A 15,090-nucleotide genomic window follows, 5' to 3' on the forward strand; every position below is an offset into this window, starting at 1 on the left:
TTCACAGAGTACTAACAAGATGAGCACTCATACTCGCAGAAATGGACAGAGAGGTTTGGCCAAAGCCTATCAATTCAGACGCAGTCAAAAGATATTATGTTTAGAATGTTTCGCATCTGATGTAATTGAACTACCCTCAACCTGATTCCTGTTTAAGAGGTGATACGTAGGCAGCCCTATGGGTTCGGTCACAATTCAATAAAATTTTCATTTTTCCCACAACCAGAAACTGGGGCAAAATTTTTAGGAAAGACCCTCAAAATTCCTGAGCAAGTCCAGCTAATGTTATCATATGCAAAACGGTCAGAGAATCGCCTAAGTATACTGGGGCAGAATTTTGAGGAGGACCCTCAAAATTCTAAGGAAGTTGCAATGTTTCTAAAGTGTCACAGTCATTGGTTCATCTAATTTATCCGATATTGCATACTAATGTATTATAAATAACTACATTCATCATATGCACGCACATTTTTGAAAACTTTATTTTTATGAAACAGCCAGATGCTACCCGTGGTAACTCGAGCAGGATTTCGATGCAGAGCAAGGCAAAGCAAGTAGGCAAAGGCACGAACGAACCTTCCCCGTAGAACTCACGATTTTCCTTTAGATGCAGGAACAAGGAATATTCGCAAATACGGGCACACCTCAGAATTACTATCTTCATAACGACAAAGCTGCCAAGCGCAAACATATTTCCAGCTAAGAAATACCCTGCTACTACTTATTATCTATTCATTGCATGACACTAAGCATTGTCTCCATCTTGCATGGGGCTAAGCCCCGTCTCCTTAATTGCATAAGGCTAAGCACTGCCTTCCCCTCTATAAAACTAAGCATTGTCTATATTTTGCATGAGGCTAAGCCCTACCTCCTTAATTGCATAAGGCTAAGCACTGCCTTCCCCTGCATGAGACTAAGCATTGTCTCTATTTTACATGAGGCTAAGCCTTGCCTCCTCAATTATATAAGGCTAAGCATTTCTTTCCCCTGCATGAGACTAAGCATTGTCTCTATTTTGCATGAGGCTAAGCCCTGCCTCCTCAATTGCATAAGGCTAAGTATTGCCTTCCCCTACATGAGACTAAGCATTGTCTCTACCTTTGCATGAGGCTAAGCCGTGCCTCCTCAATTGCATAAGTGTAATGACCCGACTGATCGTTTTGAGCATTTACGCTCCTTCCAACTATTTAAAGTCTTGAATAACTTCCTATGAGGTATTATGACTTGTGTGAATTGTCGGTTTTGGTTTTAAGGTATTTCAGAGTTAGCTTGGAAGAATGAATTTTTATGTTGGAAGCATAAGTTGAAATAGTTGACCGGATATTGACTTATGTGTAAACGACCTCGGAATTAAATTTTGATGATTCCAATAGCTCCATATGGTGATTTTGGACTTAGAAGCGTGTCCGTAAAATTATTCAGAGGTCCGTAGTGGAATTAGGCTTGAAATGCCGAAAATTGAATTTTGGGAAGTTTGATCGGGAGGTTGACTTTTTGATATCGAGGTCGGAATCTGATTTTGAAAATTGGAATAACTCTGTTATGTGATTTATGACTTGTGTGCAAAATTTGAGATCAATCGGACGTGATTTGATAGGTTCCGGAGACGTTTGTAGAAATTAGAAATTTCAAAGTTCATTAGGCTTGAATTGGGGTGTAATTCATGGTTTTAGCATTGTTTTAGGTGATTTGAGAGTTCGACTAAGTTCGTATGATATTTTAGGACTTGTTGGTATATTTAGTTGAGGTCTCGAGGGGCTCGGGTGAGTTCCGGATGGTTAACGGGTTGGATTTTGGACTTTTTCTAATGCACCATTTGGTTTCCTTCATCGCGTTCGTGAGTGGAGCCTCACGTTCACGAAGAGGAATTGAGAAGCTGGAAATATTTTCTCTGTGCGTTCACGAAGAGAAGAACGCATTCGCGAAGGGTGAACCGGGTGTGCATTGCGAACGCGAGAGGTGTTACACGTTCACGAAGAAGAGAGGAAGCAGCTGAGGACCCCAGGCAATTGGTCTACGCGTTTGCATAGAGGGTGTCGCGTTCGCATAGTGAGGGGGAACGAAGCATCGCGTTCGCGATGGTGGAACGCGTTCGCGTAGAAGGCATTGAGGCAGAGGCATTTTGTGCTTCGCGAACGCGAGGGTGATGTCGCGTTCGCAAAGGAGGAATTTGGACGGGAACTATTTTGTGCTTCGCGAACGCGAGGCACTGACCGCGTTCGCGAAGAAGAAAAGCCTAGGCAGTGAGTTTAAGTTCTGAAAATGGGACTGTTTTTGACGGATTGGAGCTCGGGAGAGGCGATCTTCGGGAGTTTGTCATGGAAAACAACAGGGTAAGTGTTCTTAACTCAATATTGGTTAAATTACCCGAATCCATGGTTATTTTTATCATTTAATTGGTGAATTAAGTTGGAAAAGTTTGAAAACCCTCTTGGTTTAAATTGAAGATTTGAGGGTCGAGTTGGGGTCAGATTTTGGTAAACTTAGTATGGTTAGACTCGTGGTTAAATGAGCTTCCAGATTTTATAAATTTTGTCGGGTTCCGAGACGTCAAATTTTGAGCTAAATTTTGAATTTTTATGGGAAATTAGTATTTTCTTATGGAATTAATTCCAATAAATTTTATTGACTGAATTGATTGAATTGTGGATAGATTTGAGGCGTTTGGAGGCCAATTCACGAGGCAAAGGCATAGCAGTGTAAAGAATTACACAGTTTGAGGTAAGTAACACTTCTAAACTTGGTTCTGAGGGTATGAATCCCCGAATTTGGTATGATATTAAATGTTTGGAGGTGACACACACGATAGGTAACGAACATGTAGACGTGAACTACAGAAAGTGTGTCTTGAATAAATCCTGTGAAGTAGTAAAATTAAAGAACTATGTTATTATCTTAACATGTGGCACGTGTTAAAGGAATTTATCTAAGGCTAGTAATAAAGATCATGTTTAGGCTATTTGCCGATATTTTAGGACCCATAGGGTCGTGATGCTGTTGAATTAATTATTCTAAAATATACATTTCACACTCAGTAATAATTGTCCATTGTGAGAGTATTTATGTGATTGAGATGCGCAACTCAGCAGGCCATTCGGCTTTATATATGTTATTATTAAATGGATCGGGGCTGCCCGCCTGCAGCAGGCCAGAATGGCTTTATACATTATTATTGTTCTGGATCGGGGCCGCCCGCTTACAGCAGGCCTTATTGGCTATACTATTTTATGGATCGGGGTTGCTCGCCTGTAGCAGGCCTTATAGGCTTTACTATTTTATGGATCGGGACTGCCCACCTGCAGCATGCCTTATTGGCATTGTATTACGCTTGGGCTGAAGGAGCCCCTCCGAAGTCTATACACACCCCCAGTGAGCGTAGATGATCATCGATATTCGGGATGGACTTCCCAGGGCATGGACTTTCCTTACTTACTGCTTATATATATATATATATATATATATATATTTGGGATGGAGTTTTCTAGGGCATGGACTTGCCTTACTTATTTATATGGTAATGAGTTATGTGGACATGGATCTTGTCAGTATCATTTATATTCAGGGATAACCAGGGCTGGATGGGCCTTATACGGTATTGGGTGACTGATTGTCAGTCGATGTGCATATATATACGGGTTGGAATACCCCTGGGCTGGATTGGCCATAAACAGTATCAAGTGACCGGATAATTTGTGACTAGTATTTACTTGATGTCTTTCTACTGAGATGTCCTATGCCTCATATAATGTAGTATTGATCTATTTCACTTGTACTGGGTTTACAGTTGAGCTTGAAAGCATGCCTATATTTCTGTACCATTATTTTTACTGGATTGTACCTGCGGAGCTCATAATTTCTTTTAGCCCAGAGGTTAGTCTTGTTACTTATTGAGTTAGTTGTACTCATACTACACTATGCACCTCGTGTGCAGATCCAGGTACTTTCGGACACGGAGATTGTTAGATTTCAGAGAACTATCAGTTGGAGACTATCAAGGTAGTTGCTTGGTGTCCGATGACCTTGTCTCTCTTTCCTTCAGTTATTGTATTGTTCTATATTTTCAGACAGTTGTTTTTATCAGTCAATCATTGCACTAATATTAGATGCTCATGTACTCAGTGAAACCGGTTTTTGGGAGTGTTATATTTGAAATTGTGAGATTTCCTATGCTGAATTTAATTATTTGTTTTCAAATTTAAATGATATGATGGATTATTGAGATTTTTGGCTTGCCTAGTATTGAGATAGGCGCCATCACGACAGGTGAGATTTTGGGTCGTGACAATAAGGCTAAGCATTTCTTTCTCCTGCATGAGACTAAGCATTGTCTCCCGCTTGCATGAGGCTAATCCATGCCTCCTCAATTGCATAAGGCTAAGCATTGCCTTCCCCTGCACGAGACTAAGCGTTGTCTCCCAGTTGCATAAGGCTAAGCCCTGCCTCCTCTGCATGAGACTAAGCATTGTCTCCCATCTGCATAAGGCTAAGCCCTGCTTCCTCCTTGAATGAGACTAAGCATTGTCTCTTATTTCGCATGAGGCTAAGCCTTGCCTCCCTAATTGTATAAGGCTAAGCTCTGTCTTTCCTTGCATAACACCAAATGCTATGCTACTTAAAATCTAGCATTATTTTCTATTTTTCTCGGGGCTAAGCTCTGCCCCCGATTAGGAGTGTTCTCCGGTCGATACGGTATGGTATTTAGATATTTCGGTTTGGTATATTCAGTATTCAGTTTCTTAAAATGCAATACCAATACCGTACCTAATTAAATTTGGTATGGTTCAGTTTTTCTCCTTTCGGTTTGGGTTTATTTGATTTGGTAACTTCGGTTTATTCGGTTTGTATACTAACTAGTGCATAGAGTCATAGCCTGTAATATTCTAAATTAAAGTACTCAAAAGTACAAAACAAAAAATATTTGTTGACAAAAGTTTTGTTCCAAACTAGCAAATATCAACCCAGAGAGAGAAAACTGTACATAAAAGAATAAATTTGATCATTAGAATTGTTTTGTTACTTACTTAGAATTAATTGATGAACTTAGAGAATAAAGAAAAGTTAAAATTTTAGATTTTTATATTTATTTTATAATTAATAATATGCGTATTGTATAATATAATATATATATTTTGGTACGGTATCGGTATTTCGGTATTTTATTTTAAAATACCAAATACCATACCTAATACCAATATTTTTTAAAACTTAAACAAAATACCATACCGAATACCAAATTATCGAATACCAAAAGTTTTGGTTTCGGTATGGTAATTCGGTATTTACCAAATTATGCACAGCCCTACCCCCGATCTTACACAAGACTAAGCTCTGTCTTGTTTCGCTTCTTATATGACCAAACATCATGTCTTTGCATCTCATGGGCTGAAACATCGCCATTCTGTCCAAAGACATCATAGTCCGAAGGCATCATCCTCATAGCCAAAAGACACCATGCCATGGCCTGAGGATCTCTCAATATTTCACATCATTATTCAAAGGTGTCATAGTTCAGAGGCACCATTTTCATGGCCCGAGAACATCATTTCATGGCCTGCGAATCCCTTATCATGCAATTCATAGCCCAGGACATCATGGTCTAAGGACATTATCCCCATCGTCCAAAGACAACTTTCATGGTCCAAAGGGAATTTGCATCATGTTTAAATTATCGCTATATACACCTGCATGCATTGTATTTAAGTTTTGAAGGTAATCCAGGAGGTAACCGTTCTCCCAACGTTCGCTCCAGTTTCCGTTCAATATTCACACCCTGTAACTACCTTAAATACACCCAACCACCATCCGTTGCCCATTTTCACTTGATGACCATTCAAATACCCATAACCGTTCCAAGGTACATTCATTCACAACTCCGATGTCGTCCTATTTAGAAGAACTTGTCCATTCCTACAACAACTCCATCAGCTCAGTTCACCGTTGGATCCAGAACTACACACGACCTGATTCCCGTAAAACCAGGGTTATGTAGGCAACTCAGAAATCGGAGTTCGGCCTCCATTTTCAAATCACCACATTCGGTCAAAATCGGTCATCATTTCTTTATCCGATAACTCTTTCATCATTCTCGGGTAAAGAGGGGCAGCTATTGATACCCAATTTTCCCTCATATTTTTAAAGTATATATATACACTTTCAAAATAGTATATTTGCATTATCATTTAGTTTATAAACCTATACAAGCCTTTTTTCATAATTTTCCACAATTTTTAAAGGCTTTAAATAAATTTCTTTCTGCATTTTATTCTATAAATATCCAATAATTATCCTTCAAATTACTTTTATGATGCTTTAATCATCCAAACTTATCATTTACACCAACATGTATATTTTTAAATATTTTACTGCATTGTTTATAATTACATTTGTATTTTTAGGCTAATTACATATTTTTACAATAATAGCCCATATTCATGTATAATTACATTATTTAAGCAAAAAATAACTTTTTATATTTTTATAATGTAAGTTATTATTTTTAATCATTTTAGTGCACAGGTAATATTTTTGTTATTTATTAATTACTTTTATAATTTGTTTTTTTTTTTGCTAAAATATTGGGTATTTAAAAATCTAGCCCACTCTTGAACTTATTTTCGGACCAAACAAAGGCTCAAAGCCTAATACACTAGACCAAACAACCCCCAACCCAAACCAAATTATCCCAACCCCTAATCCGGCCGCAACCCGTTTCTAATAACCCGACCCAACTAACCTTTAATCATGGCCGTTGATCTTTGAGATCAACGGCCCATATCAAACCCTCCCCTTTAAACTAACCCAAACCCCAACCCTAATCCCAACCCTAATCCAATTCTCCCCCGTTCGCCGCCCTAATATCCCTCACCTCCCTTCTCCCTCCTAAGAACCCCAGCCGCCGCCCCCTAAATCCTCTCATAATCCCGTCTAATATGGGATTCTATGGCTACTACTTGCCATATATGACCTCCTCCGGGTATTGGTTACTCTCCTATACTGCTTATCTAAACATGGCAAGCAGATCTCCACAAGATTGAACCAAAATAGGTTCAAATCACTGATATTTCTGCTATTATGTCTATGTTCATCCTTTGTTCTATTGTGAGTACGGATATTTTTTGTTGATTCTTATTTTTCCTAAAAAAACTAGGGTTTACAGATCTCTTCAAATCAAACCAAAATTGGTTCGATTCTCTAATTTTGAGAATTATTTGTGTCTATATTCGTCCTATGCTACCGTTTCTGTGTATATTCCGTTGATATTTATTTTTCCTAAAAAACTAGGACTAGGGTTTACCGGCTTATTCTCCTAATTTAATTTTAAATTGATTTATGTGTTCTTCTTTCCTTTTATGGTCTGGTTGTTTGTATTTCCTTACTTATGTGCTAATTTTTACCACTATATAAACCAATTCCCTTTACTTTTTTTTGGACAGACGAAAATTCACTAAAAAAACTCTCACTAACAATTGAGGTTTCTACTCTATATTTATTTACTATTCTGTTCTATTTGACTCTTGGCCGGCTGAAAGCCAAGCCCACCGGATTTCTACTTTTTTGACCATCTCTTGGGTGTGAGCATTGCCCTGGGTTCTTGAAACCCTTGGGAACTTGACACATTTGAGACTTTGGGTCCTTACTGCTATTCTTTTCTTGTTTATTGAACAATTGCTGGTTAGTTTTTGAACCCTCGCAATATTTATTCTCTTATGTTAGCATGTTCTTTGAAACTGCATGGCTTAATGTATTCCCTTGACTCTCTTTATGTGTGATTCTGCCTATAATTGCTAGCCTAATAATGTCTTTGCACATAACTTAGTTAATTTAGACAGAATGAAGCATGTTTAGTTTGGTGTTGTTGATAATTAGAATGTTCTGCCTTGATTATATGGTTTAATCCATGTTCTCTACCTAATTCTGAACTTCTAGTGATTAATCGATGTTGTTAGCATGCCTTAGCGTGTTTAAGATCTTTACTCTAAGTGTAGTATGCTCCTATGACTATGGTTGCCACTCTATGTGTTCTTTTCATGTCCAATTCTACACCTCTAACAACCTGTTATCCTTTAAACTGATACCCTCTATGATATCTAATCCTGTTTGTATTATACTGTGTGATCCTGAGTTTGGTATAATCTGATTCTTTAAGTTCAACACTGGTTGCATTACTTGGTTTTACTAGTCTAATGCCCTTACCTGTTAACTTGTAATCCCAGGCTCCTTGTTCCTTATCATGTGACACCCTGCCCAGTGTGTTTATTTGCTTTTGGAGTTCATTATGTGACTATCTTACAAGTTTGAAAATGTTTTACAAACCTATTACCCTACTACTATTTTCACTGGTTGTTTCTTATTTAATTCTGGGGCTGGCTGAAAGCCAAAGTCCTCCCTCTAAGTCTCCTCTATCAACCTCCCTAGTGTGAGCACTGCCCTGGGTTCTTGAAGCCCTTGGGAACTCTGAAACACTAGGGTCCAAGGTTCTTTGCCACATTTTTTCCTAATTGCTCAACTTTGCCCCCTCTTCTCACCTACTGGACAAACCAGTTGGTTTGTGTAAATGGCTGTTGATCAGCTCTGGGTACTGGGTTTTGGCTATTTTGTGTAAATGAAGATAGTTTTTCTGGGTTTGATTGGCTATGACTTCTGGGCTGTGGTGAAGCCGGTTGGATATGTAATTGAAGGCTTGGCTGGGTTAGGTATACATTGGGCCTGCCTTAGGCCCACTATAACTATTCTGTAATTCTGTAATTTATTTCACTCATTGGGCTTCTAATAATGTTATAATAACAATTGGGGTGTTAGTAAAATTGGGAAAAGGGGTTTATTTTAATATTTACATGAAATGGGCAGAAATCCTGCCTATAGGTGTTTACTTTGCTCGAACATGTTCTGCTATTATGTGTGTTAGATAACCTGCCTATAGGTATTTAATTCGTTTAACATATTTTGTTTCTACATGCTATATGTCATGTCTATAGAAAATAAAATGACCAATGTCTCAATGTGCATTATAGCATATTCATTAGGTGCTACGACCATAGGGTTCTGTTAATTTATGTTCTACTAAATCTGCATTTTAGAAATCATGCCTATAGGGTTTAATTGGTTAATGTGTTGCTGTTATAATCGCTCATTTAGGAAACATGCCTATAAGAGCTAAAATCAGTTTCAATCGCTAATCGTAGAAATCTTGCTTTAAGTGCTAAAGTTGAACTTTCAACACTGTTTCATTGCTTAACTCTGCCGCTATTAGAAAGCATGCCTATAGGATCAAACTGGGTAATTCTAAGTATTTTCAATAGTTATCACTGCCAACTACTGTGCAAATCACCTAGAAATCATGTCTATAGGTTTAACCACTTGTAATCTATAATTTCAATAATCAACTCGCAAAACTAGATTCCCTAAAATGTATAGTTGTTCAGAAATCACGTCTATAAAGGTAGCATCTTTGCATACAAAACTGTCTTCACGTTCAAAATCAAGTTTATATAGAAACCATGTATATAGGGCCTAATGGCTTTAATTTGCCACAATCCTGAAATAGTCTAACGTTTAATGTGAAAATTTGTTCGCGTGCATTTGTTATCTAAGTGTGGAGGCTAACTTGAGCCCTTAATTGCTTTTACATGAAGTCCAATTTGTTTTGTATGTCGCCTAGTTTTATCATTTCTGAGTAGCTTAAGCTAAGTTTAGAAACCATCTAAAATAGAGGTCCAAACGCCTCCTGGGCCATAGGCATGGGATGGGTAGTGCACGCATAGGGCACGGTTTAGAATCAACTAGTGCGCTTTAGGTAAAAACTTAAAGATAGTAAACGGATAGCAGGAGATGATAGTTTGTGCCCGCTGAATAATACGAGTAACACCTCATCTCGAGGGAGTCACGAAATATTATTTATGTTGCACGGGGTGCTCCTTTAGGCTAAAAAACTTAGGACCCCCCATCTTGACTTTAAACCAATTATCTGTGTTTACTCAAGGACTTTCTAATAATGATTTTTTTTTCAAACTTCTTGTTTTTCTCTCTGACTATTTAACTAATTCATATAATTCAAGTTCGGTCGGAACCCATAGTTGTGGACCTCGAAGAGTGCCTAATACCTTCTCTTCGAGGTAATTTGAGTCCTTACCCGATCTTTAGTGACACAAACTGGTTAAACCAGAGTTATTTATAAATAGGTGCCCTAACGTACCTCAAACCCGTTAGGTGGCAACTCTCTCTTTTAACACCTTCCTTTAAAAGAGTTGTCACGTGTCAAAACCCGATTTCGCAAGAAAGAGGGGCGCGACACTCGGTAATCGATAAATACAAGGTGCAGCAGGTCTAACGAACCTGTCGTTAGCTACGGGATTCTTTAATGTCTCCTCCAATTAATACTCTTTCTTGTAAACAGTAAATACTCATACAAAAGCATTTTCAAAATAATGAAGGGCATATCATTTCTTATCAAATCTTGAAATTTTATTTCGGTAACGGTAATCATGTCTCGAGTAACCGTAAAAAATATGTCTAGTAACAGTGAGAATATTTTAAATAACGGTTACATCTCAAGTAACGGTAAAACATATCTAGTAACGATGAAGATATTTTGGTTAACCGGTAAACATCTAAAGTAAACTGTTCGGTACCATATCAAGTAAAGGACTTGTCCCACACGCAAATTTCAAAGCATCGGTAACACATTTATTTTCAAAATTATATATAAACCATGAAAGTTATGAAAACACAAATTGTGATAAGATTACTACTCACATTACTCGTGCCGAATTACCAAATACTTCACCTCGAGCAATTCGTACAGCTTCCTCCAATCAATCTATAATTACATAATACATTTAGTTTTCATGTTTTGGCTAATTCATAGCTAATTTAGAATACCCAACCCTTGAGGTTTCATATTTGACTCTTAATTCGCCTAATTATATTTACTCATAGAACTAGTCCATAATCTATCAACTTCAAACTATTTAGTATAATTTATTCCCCTGAAATTAGACCTATCAGTGCTTAAACCAAACCTTTATAGCCTTACTGTCCATAGAATTTTTTTTTTTTAAAAAAAACAAACTGATATTGAATTCTTTTGTACTTTGAGAAATCGCATAGATGCAGTAAAATAATTCAACGAGCGATTAGAAGAAGGTTAACCTCTTGCGCCGAAGGAGAATTGCTACTTTCAATTCTAACTCCTAGTTCTTCTTAAAGCCTCTGTCCAAAGATTTCTTCTTCTTCTCTTTTTTTCTCTTTCCCAGTCACGACTTACTGTTAAAGCCCCTCTTTCCAAACCCCTAATTTGATTTCTTAAGTAACAAATAAGGTTTTAGACTCCCCCGTTAAATCAAATTCCCGTCCCAGGTTTTCTCGGCACTTTAGCGCTTTGTCTTCTTTTGTTTTACTGTTTTTGATGCTTTGTGGCCTAAGGTATTTTTTTGTTTCTAAAATCCATTTTCTTGCCTTCGTACTTGACTAGATGGGCTAAGGCCCACTAATTGCATTCACTCTTTATTTTATTATTATTTCTTTTTTTGTGTCTTATAGTATTTGATTGCTATTTATGTACTTATTATTATTTTTTTGCAAATTACTTAATTACTTATTATTTAATAGGAGATATTAAATTCTCCTCACTTTTTGAAATTCGGTCCCTGAATTTAAATCGAGTGCATACATGTGGACTGAAATAAGTGAGGATACTTGACTCGCATAGCCTCTTCCACTTTCCATGTAGCTTCTTCAATTGTATGATTTCTCTATAGAACTTTTACGAACATAATTTCTTTTAAACGTAGATTTCTTACTTGCCTATCAACAATAGCCATTGGCTCCTCCTCGTAAGACAACTTCTCATCAAGCGGTATAGTCGGTGCTTCAAGAACATGAGAGGAGTCTAATATATATTTTCTAAGCATAGAGACATTAAATACTGGATGAATAAAAGACAACTCAGGAGGAAGTGCCAAACAATAAGCCACAACTCCCACTCGGTCTAGTATCTCATACGGTCCTATAAACCTGGGGCTCAACTTGCCTCTTTTCCCAAACTGCATCACACCTTTCATAGGGGAGACGTGTAGGAACACTTTGTCCCCAATTGTGAACACTAAATCTCTTCTTCTCTTATCTGCATAAGACTTTTGTCTGCTTTGAGCTGTGAGCAATCTCTGCCTGATTAATTGGACCTTGTCAATAGCTTCTTGTACTAAGTCGGGTCCCAATAAGTTAGTCTCACAAGTTTCAAACCATCCGATAGGACAACGATATCTTCTACCATACAGAGCTTTGTACGGTGCCATTTGAATACTGGATTGGAAGCTATTATTGTAAGCAAATTCAGCTAAAGGTATATAAGTGTCCCAACTACATCCAAACTCAAGAATTCAAGCTCTCAACATATCCTCCAAGATATGTATAGTACGTTTAGAATGCTCGCCTGTCTACCGATAAAATAGAGTACTAAGATCTACTCGTGTAACCAATATTTTTTGAAAAGATTTTCAAATCGTGAAGTGAATGTGATCCTCTATTAGAGGTGATGAACAATAGAGCTCTATTGAGTCGGATAATTTTCTGTTCATATATATCTACGCATATGTTACCTCACTATAAGAGGTTTTAACTAACAAGAAATGTGCCTACTTTGTAAGCCAATTTACAACTTTCCCCCATATAATCATACCTCTAATGGTTTAAGTAATTTAGTCATATAATGTATTGTTCTATTGTATTTCCACTTCAGAGTCTTGAGTTATTTTAGTGGGCCTCTGAATCGCAAGTGCTTTCCTTAACATACTGATATGTCAAATAGTTAGAAACAAAGTTAACAAAAAAATAATTTCCTTCTTTCTTTTCCAACAAATCATTTTTTTTCTTTTATAGTCATGGTGCATCTTAGAGACTGGAGATATACAGTGTATCTAGAGTTGTGAGCTCCATCACGAATAGCTTGTCTCAACCCATATATGTTTGCTACACATAATTAGTTACCTAGTCGGAGAATACCCTCACTATTAACAGTCATATCCTTATTTTTACCAGCTAGAAACTAATCTCGGTAATTAAATAATCGCTCATCCTCGTATTGACTAGCCTTTATACACTCTACATCAGGCTTGACCAATAGCCAATAATGTCTTTAAATTTTTTTTCTACATTGAATCTAATACGTGTACCCTCTATTCTATGCATATCTTCGTTTTGAAGTATCTCTACAGGAGCTATATGCGCCAAATCACCCATAGTTTTTATTTTTTGTACAAGCTATAATATTTATCTTTCCCGAACGATTCAAAACGGCACAATTATATCTTCAGTAGTTCCCTCCATCAGCATTGCTAAATATTTATATCTCTATTGATTTTAAATGTACTTCAGGCTCTTGTGCTAGGTATAAATCCCATAGGTTTCTTCATATAAATAGTGTCTCTAAATCTTAAAAGAAAATACCACTATGACCATCTCCAAATCATGAATGACATAATACGACTTGAACTTCTTCAATTTCCTTAGAGCATAGACTATCACGCGACTATTTTGCATGAGAAAATATCCTAATCATATCCTCGAAGTATCACATAACATCGTGAATTCTCTAGAACCTATTGGAATAAGGCTAACATTAGTGTAATTGTCAAGCATGCTTTCTCATTGTACATTTCTCCATCCACTGAAATTTAGCGATTTTCTATGTTAACTTGGTGAGTGGTGGTGCTATTCTAGAGAAATCCTATACAAATGCCTATAGTAGCTTGTCAAAGAAATGGGTCTCGACCATTTATGAACTGTTTCTATCTTCTTAGAATCTACTATTTTTTCATTCTTAGATAACATGTGTCCTATGAATACCATCAAGACCAGCTAATTGAAGAACAGTTGATTTTTCTGTAGTGTCTTTGACATATTTTTCAAGTAATTCTCGTGCTCTTCCCGGGTACGAGAATATACTAGAGTATAGTAAGTAAAAACTATGATTTTTGTTTTCCAAAAATAACTTTGAACAGCATATTCATTATATACATCAAGGTAATTGGGGAATTGGCCGATCTGAATGACATCACATGTAACTCATAATGTTTGTACCGAGTACTAGAGGCAATATCGAAATATCTTCCTTTATTATTCTAAGCTGATAATAACCAAACTAAAGATCAATGGCTCCTTGTAACTAATCAAACAAGATATCTATACAAGACAAGGGATATTTGTTGTGTATTGTTATCTTATTTAATTTTCTGTAGTTGGCCCACATTCCTAAAGACTCGTCCCTTTTTTTTCCAAACAAACAATGTGTACCCCATGGTGCAACACTCGGTATGATAAAATATGTATCCAGTAGGTCTCTCAATTATTCAATTAGTTCTCTCAACTTTGTTGGTGCCATATGGTATAGTTTACGTGTCAGGTGTCAGTTTAATACCGAAGTCTATTTCTCATATTGGAGGTAGTCCTAGTAAATCCTTAGGAATACATTAGAGAATCTCTCATTATGATACTTTTTTTTCAAACTAAGTGTTTCTCCTTTTGTGCCCCTTACCGTATCTATGAGATCCAAACAACGTTTCACCTATAACCGTTAAGTCTTCAAAATATATAATTTGCTCGTCTCTAAAACCTATAATCCCCTTTTGGACAAAACTAGCTTTTAAGTTCACCAAACCTAATAGTCTTTCCATAGTAATCGGGGGTAGCATGGTAAGAAGATAATTAATCCATATCCATATGTACGTTAGAGTCAACCATATCAAGTACAACTTGGTTAGCTAGGGTTTATTTCTCTTAACTTGAATCTTAAAAGTTTTAAACACATGTCTAACAACTATAAATTTTTCACAGATGTGGCAACCCAAAAAGGATCGCTTAATATCTCAAAATATTCTTGATTTTTAAATCTTCGACCCATATTAAAATTCATACTAAAAGATATTCTAATCTCGATCTTCTTATGTGAGTTCTTGCACGCCTATCATGTCCATATTTTCAATCTTTATGGTAAGTGAAACTGCTACAAAATAGGTTTAAGTCTTCATATATGCAGTTACTATCTTGTTTAAACAATTAACCAACCTTTCAACGAGCCTCTAAACTTAAGATGTT

This window comes from Nicotiana tomentosiformis, chromosome 11 (genome assembly GCF_000390325.3).
Source record: "Nicotiana tomentosiformis chromosome 11, ASM39032v3, whole genome shotgun sequence".
Taxonomy (NCBI): domain Eukaryota; kingdom Viridiplantae; phylum Streptophyta; class Magnoliopsida; order Solanales; family Solanaceae; genus Nicotiana; species Nicotiana tomentosiformis.